The sequence below is a fragment of the Triticum aestivum genome, chromosome 3B (genome assembly GCF_018294505.1).
Source record: "Triticum aestivum cultivar Chinese Spring chromosome 3B, IWGSC CS RefSeq v2.1, whole genome shotgun sequence".
NCBI lineage: Eukaryota > Viridiplantae > Streptophyta > Magnoliopsida > Poales > Poaceae > Triticum > Triticum aestivum.
Window position 1 is genome coordinate 789,160,029 of NC_057801.1, and position 12,524 is coordinate 789,172,552.

At 45.2% G+C, this 12,524-nt stretch overlaps 2 non-coding genes across 2 annotated transcripts; both read right to left on the reverse strand.

Annotated features, from left to right (window-relative positions):
- Positions 1-515: 515 nt before the first annotated feature.
- On the reverse strand, positions 516-673 carry LOC123072951 (U1 spliceosomal RNA). Its single transcript, XR_006435490.1, has one exon. It is a non-coding gene; the product is annotated as a U1 spliceosomal RNA (small nuclear RNA).
- Positions 674-8,805: 8,132 nt separating this feature from the next.
- On the reverse strand, positions 8,806-8,966 carry LOC123072961 (U1 spliceosomal RNA). Its single transcript, XR_006435500.1, has one exon. It is a non-coding gene; the product is annotated as a U1 spliceosomal RNA (small nuclear RNA).
- Between the last annotated feature and the right edge of the window lie 3,558 nt (positions 8,967-12,524).

Consider the following 12,524-nt stretch of genomic DNA (forward strand, 5'->3'; position numbering starts at 1 on the left):
ATAGTAGAACCTATACTGTGCTTCAAATGACATGGAGCTTATAATGGAGCCTTTTACACGTCTCTACTACCCTCATTTTAATCTCTCAGTTTAAATTGCAATTGCGACGGTGCTGATCTATCCAATCGTTTTGTGGACTTCCGAGAACCAAACAGGCTGATATTTTCATACATTGAGCCACCGTGTGTTCTCTTTCTCTCACAAAAATTGCTGCTTGTCATGGATGAAAGCTAAACTGTGGCGGCTTGCTTCTTCTGTTTCTTGCCTCAATACCCATGCACACATGTCAGATTTTTCATCATCTTCGGAAAAATCCTTATTGCTTGTTCTTTTGGGCACAAGCATCAAGCCAAATGTTGCAACATATTTTATGAGACGACATTTGCACAGATGATTGTACTCCTTCACTGTCACCAGTAAATAAAAATAAATATAATAGATATTCTCCTGAAAGGAAAAAGATGTCCATACAATCTTTTTAATAAGTAACACAAAGTTTATAATTTCATAATTTAGCAGGGGCCGCGCGGACGCGTACCCCCTCTATCACAAATTATGACATCCACTCTCCCAAAGAAGATGGTAGATCAACACACTCACTATGTGCAATGTGAACCATTGATCTAGGTCATGAGCCTTCTTGATCGCCCATAGACCCTGTCCAGGTAAGTATGCTTAAAGGTCGCCCTATCCTCTATTTATATACTCATATTTACTGTGCCAATCTTGTTGTCTTTCCGTGTGGGACTAAACCAAAAGTTATACGCCTATATTCGGTTAATCCATTGGTCTTACAGAAAGGCCCAAGGATTCAAGGGCCCAGTTACGTCTAGCCCATTAAAACAGAGCCAGCCTCTTGCACGATCTCAAAAAACAAGGAAAAGTCAGTCTCTTGCACGACGACGTCCTAGGTTAGGGGCAACCCGCAACCATGCGATTCCTGCCGTCGTCTTCGGCTTCTCGATCGTTGCTCTGAACTGAAGAGCTGATATGCATGGCTGTACTTGTAGTCGGGCTCCTTCAACAGGACACTCAAGGTGTGGCGCATGTCCGATCTTAAGTGCCTCGAGTCCGTGCGCGCTCACCACGACGCCACCAACGCCGTCGCCGCCGACTGCGGCGTTGTCTACTCCGCCTCCGCCGACGGCTTCGTTAAGGCGTGGCAGAGCAGCAAGGCCGGGCCTGCCGGCACCGGCGCACACTCTATCTTGGCCGTTCGCGTCCCGCGGGCAACGGCGTGCATTCGAACGCCGGCAGCGCGTGTAGGCGGCCGGTTCGGACGTGCACGTCCTCGGGTGGGACCTGTACGGTGGCACTTGCCTCGCGTTCGACGTGAAGGCGTACGACATGGCCGTCCTGTTGTGTGCGTGGCCGGCGACCTGGTGTCCATCGGCTCTGCCGACAAGGCCATCGGAGGTCACGAGGGCCCCATGAAATGCATCCAGGCCTCCCTGTGCAGGGCCAGCAATGGCTATATGGTGTACAGCAGCGGGCTTGACAAGAGCATCAGAGTTTGGTGGGTGCCGAATGGGGCCAACACGATGAAGTGCGTGATTGCACTGCGTGACTTGTTGACTAGCGTAGAGTGGAGGATTTTAATTTTGAAAGTCACACTAAATAGTCTTTAGTCATAAGTTGGGTATGAAATGGCTGTAAACTGTATAGTATAGCACCTATACTCTGCTTTCCATATTTATTTTGAATACAATGGGAAGGGTTATAGTGTTTGCTGTGTTGTTATGTTCTCTCTCTATGCGATTGATATGTATTTACTTCTTTTCAAACAAGATTTACTTCCGCTTTAAAGCCCGGTCTTCTCTTGGTAAAGGTTTATTTATTTATTTTTGAATCATGATTTACGCATCCTACGGTCCCAAAAACAATCTTCTTGTGGGCCTTAGCCCTTAGGGCATCTCCAAAGCGAACTCTCAAACCTCCCTTGTACGAGTCCGGACCATAGTGTCCGGAACAATTTTGTCTTCTAACGGGGACCCTTATGTATCCGCTTAGCATTTCGGGCGTATGGATTCCGGTATCCGAGCAAGAAACATGGGAAACTATGCGGGAGTCCAGACATTCACTAGACCAACCAAAAGTAACCATACTATCATCCTCTCTTTTGTCTCTCTTCACATGCATGGTCCCCCTATTCTTTCTTTCCTCCCAACCGGACACCACACGGCCAAATCCCTCCACGTGCATGGTCCCCATCTCCTCCCTCTCCTCCCAATCGAATTAATTTGAGAATAGCATTGGATGACCGGCTCCCGCATCATGTCCACGGACCATGTCCGGGCAAAAAAAGAACATTTGCGGTTTTTGTTTGTGGGTGCGTTGGAGATGCTCTTATATGTTAAGTGTATTCAACAATTTCATACTCACCTAAACATGCACAATGTGGTCAACAAGTAATTGACTAGGAGCAAGTACATGTGTTGAAAGTGAAAACACACACGGACTCACAAGCCGATAAATAGGCTTAGGGGTGAGGTGCCCTCCCACTCACAACGCCCAAACTATACGTGTACATGTCGGCTCTTAGTTTCTATAGCCTCGAGCTTTGATTCCTATAATATTTTTGAACATACACCATTCTTACATTGAGTGAGTGGATGTTGCACCACATCTAATTTTGTTTCTTAGGATTGGAAGGCATTGGGATTTACTCTTCTGGGTCATGCCCTAGTTCAACTGGCTAATTGCTTCATTCGACCTTGTAGAGGATGGGCAGATGGGTATTTCAGACACCATTTATGTGCAATGTTAAGGAACACATGATATCAGTGGGTACGTAGCATTCTGGTCTGCAATCTGTGGGTCACAAACACCAACAAGACAGTTGCAATTCTTGTCCTCGAAGCTATCAAGAAGTCGGCATGGAATAAACCATGATTCGGTGCTCCCATGATAACTTTAAGCATCCTAGAGATCTTAAGGTCCATGTAGCAAATACAACATATGTATGCTTCTAAAAGAAAGATCACCGACAAGATAGAAATTAGTGCGTGTACAAAGACTTATTAGTACAAGACCTAAGATATAGAATTCTTTGAATGGAACGACTTCGTGAGTAGCAAATGTGGGGTATGGAATTATTTGGGATCATAGGAAGGAGATCAACAAAAATAGTATCAAAACCTTTCCTACACTTTTTGTTAAGTTTTTTGGTCGAAACAACTCATGCCAAACGTACCAACATGACCATAACTTCCAGTGACCTAACATACCCTTTACAAAATATCAAGACATCACAAAAATAATGACGAATCATTCAATACTACCTGCTGGAATCATAACCTAACAGAAATCCCCCTTATCAGGGACTCTTACTTAGCAGGGGACAGATGAAAGTAATTTAGAGGGATATGGAAAGAGGCACCAACTGACAATCCTAAAACAATGAATAAAGCGGCGGGACAATGTGTCAAGACCAACCACACCCGCAAGTCCTTGCATCAACGGACGAAAACTACTCATAGTGCGAGTAACATAGATAACATGCATACCACATAGGCAAAAAGATGACGCATCAAATAATTAAGGAGAAGTGAGGCAAATGGGGTAAGATAACATGTTACCATCATATAACTGCTTCCCAATGAAAATTACTCTACAAAGTAATAAATGAAGATTTCTATGTTATCACACATATGAAACTACCCACTGTGGAAGCGGTAATATAGACTAGTAGCATATGCATGTTACTAGTCTAAGATACTCACCACTATTTTCATATTTTCATGCCATTATTTTCATATTTTCACCGCATATCTTTATTCATATTGGCATGGGTGGAAGAAGGGATAGTACACTACTCACTAGTACAGGAAAGAGGGGAAACAAAGATAGAGACCAACCTAGCCGAGAATCGTGCTGAGTAAGAGCGGCGATTCAATTCAAAAGAAAAGAAGCAAGAACGGTGATTGGGAGAGGGCCAGGCGTGGGAGCATATATACAACACAGATTAGAAAATAGAAAGACACACACCTTCATTAATCGCCATCGGCTAGTGGCATACATTATCCAGCATGAGTGACTCTAGAAACTGAAAATTGATTGTCATGTGTCATGGGAGTTCCTGTTAGAACTACTAGCAAACATGCCCGTGCGTTGCAACGGGAGAGAAAAATTTACACGCTAGCCAAACATGTTTGACTCAATATCCTGATATATGAGTGTTCTCTATTTTGACACAGTGACTCGCGATGTTGCGAACATATTTTATAATTTGCGAACAGTTTTGTAAAATCTAATATTTATTGAAACTGCAAAAAAATTATGATTTCCCACACATTTCTGAATTCACAAACATTTTATGATTTGTCAAATATGGTTTTCAAAATTTGCAATGTTTTGAAATTTAAAAATATCAAATTAATTTGAAGAAGGAGAAAACAAAAAAAGAAATGAGAAAATAAAAGAAACGGACAAAAGATGAAATGAAAAAATAGGGGAGTCACGACCTGCGTGCCGGCCCATGAACACGCACTGGGGGAGGGGAGGTGCATCACAAAAAGAGGGGGGAAATCTGCACAACCTGAGGATAAAGAATTACACTCTAGCCACATAAGTATGACTCAATACCCTGACATATGAGCGTCCTCTGTTTTGACACAGTGACTCGCCATGTTGCAACTTATCTTTCTTCCAACCCTCGCTGATGATAGATGCGATATCCACGTGATCGCAATGTAGTCGACATGGTAAATACCAATGCAATGAGCTTGCCATTGCACGACACACTTTTAAACCTTTAAAACAAATCTCATCGACCACAAACCTGCAATTTTTTTTGAGTTTTTTAATATTTTCTAAAATTTCGTGGACATTTTTTTCATATTCACGAATTTGTTTTGAATACACGATTATTTTTCAAAATCAGGAACATAGTTTTATTTCCTGTCATTTTTTCCAAATTTGAATTTTTTTAATAATTTGCGAACACTCTTCTAGATTCATTAATATTTTAAAAACTAAGAAATTTTTATGATGTCCCACACATTTTTGAAATCATAAATATTTTATGATTTCTTGAACATGATTTAAAAAATTTGCAATGTTTTGAAATTTGGAAATCTCAAATTAATTTAAAGAAAGAGAAATGCAAAAAAAAAGAAATGAGAAAAAAAAGACAAAAGACGAAATGCAAAAAAAAGAAAAAAAACATAGGCGTCACGCCCTGCGGGCTGGCCCATGAACGCGCACTGGGTGGGGAGGGGAGGTGCATGACAAAAATGGTGGGGAAAATTAGTAGAACCTGGGATTCGAACCATGGTGTCCGCGGTGGGACAAAAAGGCTTGAGCCACTGCGCAATCTTCGATTTCCTATTATACGTGCAGTATCGCAGGTATATAAGAATTGATTACGACGAATTTGGAAAAGAACGAATCGTTTTTAATTTAACTTACGGGTGGCATTTGTGGGTAATTCTTGCCAACTTCGAGGGTACCAGAAACCTAATTTGCTTTATTATTAGGTAGAGATAGAGATTGACATCAAGGGGATTTGGAAGGAGATTCACCAACTGTTTATCTGCCTTACTAAGCTCTTCTTCCACCAGGATACTAGTCAATGGAGAATTATCGGATAGGATTGATCTGGCTAGGGGGCTAAGGCAGGGAGACCCCCTATCCCCCCCGTTGTTTGTCCTCGTGATGGAATGCATGGCTGCCCTGTTCGAGAAATCTGTAAATTCGGGGATACTTGGGCCAATCGGGAAGCAAATTTTGCAAAATCTTCAGTCACCCCGGGTTGCTGTAACGGAATCGACCTCAACACTCCTGCTGCAAGACTTTGGCTGCCCAATAAAAGTGTTCCCGTGTAAATACATGGGCATGCCGCTGAGGGACACAAAACCAACTAAAGGTGATCTTCGCCGATCTGCGACAAGGTCATCGGCATGATGAAGGGATGGAAACTTGTTCTGCTTTCCATGGATGGGAGACTGCACCTAGTCAGAACTATGCTCTCAGCGATGCCAATTTTTCAGATGATAGCCATTCACATGCCAGCGTGTCTCGCCAAGTTGATCGACAGAGTTCGTCGCGGATTCTTATGGGAGGGCAACGAGGTGGCCTCAGGCCGGAAGTGCTTAGTCAACTGGAAGATCGTATGCAGACAAAAGAATTCGGCGGCCTCAGCATCACAAATTTCTCAGCCCAGAGCTTGACGTTGCAGACCAGATGGCTTTGGCAATCTTGGAACGACACCAACAAACCATGGCAAGGGCTTGATCTACCGATAGACCCCAAAGTGAAAGCACTTTTCAATGCCTCATTTGATTTCTTCCTAGGCAACGGCGAGCGCATATTTTTCTGGAAGGAGCCATGGCACAAGGGAGTAAGCCTACATGACTCGTTCCCCACCCTACACAGATATTGCACTAGGAAAAACCTCGCGGTGGCACAGGCCATAGGGAACAGGAGGTGGACCAGACACTTCAAAGCAAATTTACCTGAAGCTGCAATAAGAGAGTTTACTGCCCTATGGGCCGAGATCAATGGGATTGAGCTTACACCTCGAAATCTGCCACGAGTCTAGAATCTGACACGCAGTGGCGGAGCTAGACGGAAGTCACTGGGGGGGGGGGGGGCAAAAATCATCAATATTTGGGAGGGGGGGGGGGCAAATGTTAAAAAACTTCTAATTTATGTCTCCCTAAAAAAATTTCTTCAGAAATTGAGCCAAGGCTGGGGGGGCAGCAGCCCCCCCTGGCCCCAACATAGCTCCGCCACTGCTGACACGGTCAGATGGAAGTGGACAACGAGTGGAGCTTTCACCTCGAAATCTGCCTACCTCATTCAGTTTGAGGGATGCCGCAGGGAAGGATTTGGCGACTTCGTTTGGAAGGACGATGCAACAGGCAAGTGCAAGATCTTTCCGTGGCTAGCCCTCCTCGGACGCTACAACACGGCCGACGTACTAGCAAAGAAGGGATGGCCGCATGACCCAGACTGCGCTCTTTGCGCTGGCCCCATGTGTTAAAATATATTGCCCACCTCCCTCCACTAGTTCTGACTTTTGAATGAGTTAGCTGAAGCATCAATTCAATATGGTATCCGAACCAGGAGGTCAAGTGTTGAAATATATTTTTCACCTCCCTCCATCAGTTCAGACTTTTGGATGAGTTAGCTGGAGCATAAATTCAATACGGACGTGAATTTTTAGAACATCTGCACCCGGACCCTGCTATCCTGGGTGTCCAATATTGCTTTAAGATCTGTGCAACACAACTAACTTTCTATATGAAATTTTCTCTTTATTGTTTCTCTCACATAGAACATGTCTTGAACTTCAAACCTTTGCAGTGTGCCAAAGCCTTCTATCTAGAATCTAGGATAAATCGTTCAGATTTTTTTGTCAAACATAAATATACAAATTATGATTTTTTAATCTAGAAAATCATAATTTGTATATTTATATTTGACAAAAAATCTGAATGATTTATCCTAGATTCTAGATAGAAAACTTTGCCACGCTGCAAAGGTTTGAACTTCAAAACATGTTTTATGTGAGAGAAACAAAAAAGAGAAATGTGTTTGCATGAATCGCGATGCGCAGAATGGATGGCTAGATAGGGAGGGCCTGGGTGCAGGTGTTCTATTATATGTTTTCGAATTCAATACCATGAAAGACGCAGTGCTCCTCCTCGCCTCATGCCTCTACACGATTATTGTATGGCAGGTGATCCTGTGACGGAGCAATCTACATGCGGCCCTGCCTCCCACAACAATCACTGCATCACTGGCTGAATGGACAGAACACACCACAAGTCAACTTTCAGGCGATGAGAAGAAACAATAGAGATCCCTTGTGCAATTAGTATGGTGGTCTACATGGAACGAACGCAACGCAAGAATTTTCAAAAACCAGCCATCAACTACTACGACCCTAGTTGAAATGATAACGGAAGAGGCGGGCATCTGATTGACTCCAAGACGGCGCCCCTACCCCCCCCCCCCCCCCCCTCCTAACTGCAATGAAAAGTTGTGCCAACAGCATTTTCGTCAAAAAAAATTGATTGCCTTCTTCAAATCCTAAAGGATCAGTTTCGATTGTCGATCTCCCTCACGGAATTGCCGAACACCCAAATGCCTATTGCCTCGACCTGCATCACACCCGTTGGCTGGATCCCCTCGAAGACAAATCGCATGCGTCGGTTGGATCCAGGGATCCCCGCGCCGCCTGCATCACGCTTGGTTGGATCGAGTCAATCAATGCCGTTAACCTTCCCTCTAGCAGCGACCAAGCTTTTTCCTCAGGAGGTTAGCTATTCAGCGCACAGGTTGACGATCTAGCGTGGGATTAGCCAAATGGGCCGGCACAAAAGCCCAGTGCACCACGTATCTTCATGTTTCCTCCGGAGTAGAGGCCCTTTAGGACAGCTGGGACAGGAAAAAGAACTGGGGTGGAGTTCAAAATTGGCAGCAGATCTAACAGATCAGATCAACCAGATCACGCGAACGGACAGCCAGAAACGTTTAAGTCGTGAGAAGGCTCGCTCTAGGCTCAGTTTTACTGTCCTAAAATTCATGGGAGGCAACAATTTCACGAGACTGGATAAACAAATCTTAATTATGAGACAACAAAGATTAGGTTAGAGGAAAAAAGGGTTGATGGGAAAACCAATCTTGATTTTGAAGTAACTCAGAGAAACTTTACGTCCATCTTATCACGCCGCGTGCAGCTAGCACTAGTTTTTTTTCATTACCATAACACTGAACCTAAGTTTATTTTTGAAAACAAATTTGTGCCAAAATAATACTAAGTGAAACATGAAATTTAATATATATTCACATGTTGTTAAGGGTCGCGCGAACATGTATTTCCCTCTAACACAAATTATGATGTTCACTCTCCAATAAAGGGAAGAGGGTAAATCAAAGCACTCACTATGTGCAATGTGAACCATTGATTTAGACCATGAGCCTTATTGATCATTCATAGAGCCTGTCTAGGTAAGTATGTTGAAAAGTCACCCTAGCCTGTGTCTAGGGTAGTTATGAGCCTTATTTTTTCTCGTGTGGAACTATAACAAATGTAATTGCCCTCGCGTCCTGGTCTATCTCAAGTTTTCTCAACCGAACACGAGAGCAACTAATTAATGAGCGCTCCTTCGGAAGCTTCGCAACGATCAGCGCCACTTGGCGCGCTCTCAGCGATTCGCCATGTGTCGCGCTTTGGGTGCTTCCTTCGAATTTATTTTTTTGATTTTTTCGCACGCGTTTTCGGCTCATTAAACGGTTTTTTTTTGGGTTTTTTCGATGTTTTGGTTTTTCACCGATCTTCCCTAGCTTTTCGACAAAAAAAATTCGTATTTTTTTCACAAAAAACACGTTTTCTTTTTTTTCCTTTCGTGAGAGTCACGGTTTTGTTTCCGCGAGAGGCACGATTGTGCTTTCGTGAGAGGCACGGTTGTGCCTCTTGGAAACGAAAAAAAAAACTTGTTTTTTGTTTTTTCCTTTCGTGAGAGGCATGGTTTTGCTTCCGCAAGAGGCACGGTTGTACTTTCGCGAGAGTCACGGCCGTGCCTCTTGGAAACGGAAAAAAATGCATTTTCTATTATTTTTTTCTTTCACGAGAGGCACGGTTTTGTTTTCGCGAGAGACATGGTTGTGCTTTCGCGAAAGTCACGGCAGTGCTTCTTGAAAACGGAAAAAGAAACGTGTTTTTTGTTTTTTTTGCTTTTGCGAGAGGCACGATTTTGCTTCCGAGAGAGGCATGCTTGTGCTTTCGCGAGAGTCACGGCCGTGCCTCCTCGGAAGCGGAAAAAAACGCGTTTTCTGTTTTTTTTTCTTTCGCGAGAGTCACGGTTTTGCTTTCGCGAGAGGCACGATTTTGCTTTCGCGAGAGGCACGGTTGTGATTTCGTCAGAGGCACGGGCGTGCCTCTTTCGAAAAGGGAAAAACCCGTGCTCCCGGTTCGATTTTTTCGTCTGGTTTTTTTCGTGAAAAAAAGTTCGTCAAAACCTATCAACACGAAATCTAGTTTTGAAGATCTTGACACGATAAATCAAACGGCAAAAGCGGTTCGAGATTTGAACGCACAGTTTAAGAGATAAAAACGTTTTGAATAATCGGATCTATGAAAAAAGTGAAAAGTTTCAGGTTGCGACAAGTGGCGCACATACAGCGCGCCACTTGTCGCAACCTGGGGAACTTGAATGATTTTCGCAACGAGTACTTCTTAACTAGTGATTGCGACCGAACACACATTGGCTAGCAACTATTATTTCCGTACCGACCCAAGAAAGGCCGACAGATTCAGGGCCTCGGGTTGCATCTAGCCCATTAATACAAAGCCAGCCTCTTGCACGATCTTTCTCGAATCGGAAAAAGAAAAAGGCAGCCTCACCCAGCGGCTCCTGCCGTCGTCTTCTCCTTGCTCTGAACTGAAGAGCGGATATGGCTAGCCTGCCGGAGGTGTCGACCGCGTCGTTAACTATTGCTGCTCGTTGCAGGTGTTTTCCAGATGCGATGGGGTATGATGTAAATTAGAACTAAATTTTGATCACGTCCAAATGTCTTGTCATGGACTTTGCTAGCTATCTCAACTTGATCGATCGCCATCCTTGTGTCTGCTTGGCGCACCCAGCTGTTCCGATCGGATCAAAACATCGCAAGACCACGCACCAGGTGGTGGCTCCTTTGGCATCCGGCCAGTTGCATGCATGATTGCACATGGCCTAGTAATTGTACTAGCTTAACCCACGCGGCGGCACGCCGCGCCTGCTAATACGTTGTGTGAGAAATTGTGTATACGATGGTATTAAACTTTATGTGATAATTATCCGACTAACTACTTAGTTGTTGCCTGTTCACTTTTTTATGCTGTGGTGTATGTATAACCATCATATTGGTACGGATGTTGAAATCTTTCATAAAAAAAACACACATTATTTAGACGCTACATAGAAGTTCTATATGTGTAGATAGAAAGAGCCTTGTGTTGATTATTTGGATTATTGGATAACTGGCTGGTTGTTTATGTTAGTTGTTGTGTTCTCCAAGAGTTATTCAGGTTCGTGTAAGTTTAATTGTATGTTTGTTTTTTGTCGCAATGTGTTTTGTTTTCATGTTCATATGTACTTTCATGTGGTAGGTTTTAACTCTTGTTTTTTGGTTTGATCATTCCGGTTTTGTTAATCCATGTGAGATAGATGATGTGCCTGTCTTTATAATGAAGGTACAAACGGTTATGCATCAATAATGCATATATTTTAGGATCCTCAACCACTAGAAAAGTTGGCCTAAAGTACCTAGCAAAATCATCTACTTTCCATCCAAAACGGAGAGCATGCTCACATGGTGATGGCGATCAGATGCTCGGCTGTCCATCCACATTCAACTCGGCAGTCGGCACACACCTTGGATATCTTATGGAGTTCATGGTCAAGCTGCAAAGAATGAATCGACCAAGGTTGCTCCAAGCGGACCTGATCTGCTCCTCGAGCATGGAAACAGATTCGGGTCTCCAGGTCTCACGCTTTTCCTCGCCACCTGCTGCTGCATCAACTCGCTCTTCTGCGCCTCCGGCTCCGATCCATCTTCCTCTCGGCCTTCACGCTGTACATGTACAAGGCAAGGCCCATTGGGAGTGGCCGAGCAGGTGGCCGATGTCGTGCATCGCCACCGATTACAGGTCGACGGCGATGCACGACATGTTACCGCTGAGATCCGCGAGAAGGGCTACCAGAGGTTCGGCGTCCCGATGCGGCGGCACACCCTGGCCATCGCCATTACTACAGAGCGGTCGGGCCCTGCCGGCGGAGGGAAGGAGCCGGTGTGCCGCTTGCACGCCAAGGTCCAGCGCTTGTGGCGGTGCTCGCGGTCAACGACGGCCTGGTCGTGGGAGTGAGACGCGGCCTCACCATCGCCGTCTCTGGCCTGGCCGACGCCGGAGCTCCCCACGCGCTTCCTCTTCGCGCCGGGCATGGTAGCGACGGAGTAGCTGCCCTAGTCCACGTAATGCGCGCACCAGGGGGGCACCAACAGCACCGTCCACGTCCATGGCATGGCCACATCGACCTGGAGCACCTTCAAGAAGATGTCCAGGTCGACACCCGGGCCGGCGAGCGATCGAGAGCGTGTTGATGACGTTCGTGAGGTGGTCGACCTCCCCGCTGCAGAGGATTAGGGTTTTGACGCCTGCGTGGAATTTCTTGGCCGACTCGACGACGTCGGAGGGGTAGCTCGCGGCGTTGAGCACCTCCTGCCCCTGCAGCGCCTCCTTCCGCGGCAGCTGCATCCAGGTGGAACCAGAACCGCCCATTGATAGGCGAGAAGGCCCGCGCAAGCGTGCCCATAGGCCCGTCGAATGCCCTGCCATCATGTGGATGCCGGCATGGAACCCGGTCGTGATTTCGACTTCATACACGTACGCCGTCTCCATGAAGCTTAGTGTTGTCGTTGCCGCCCACCATACGAACGTGGCCACAAACACCTTCATCGGCGTCGCCCGATCGATGGTCTCATCCCCTTTTGCTCGTTTATCAACACGATATGAAAACAAAGTTAATCCTCGC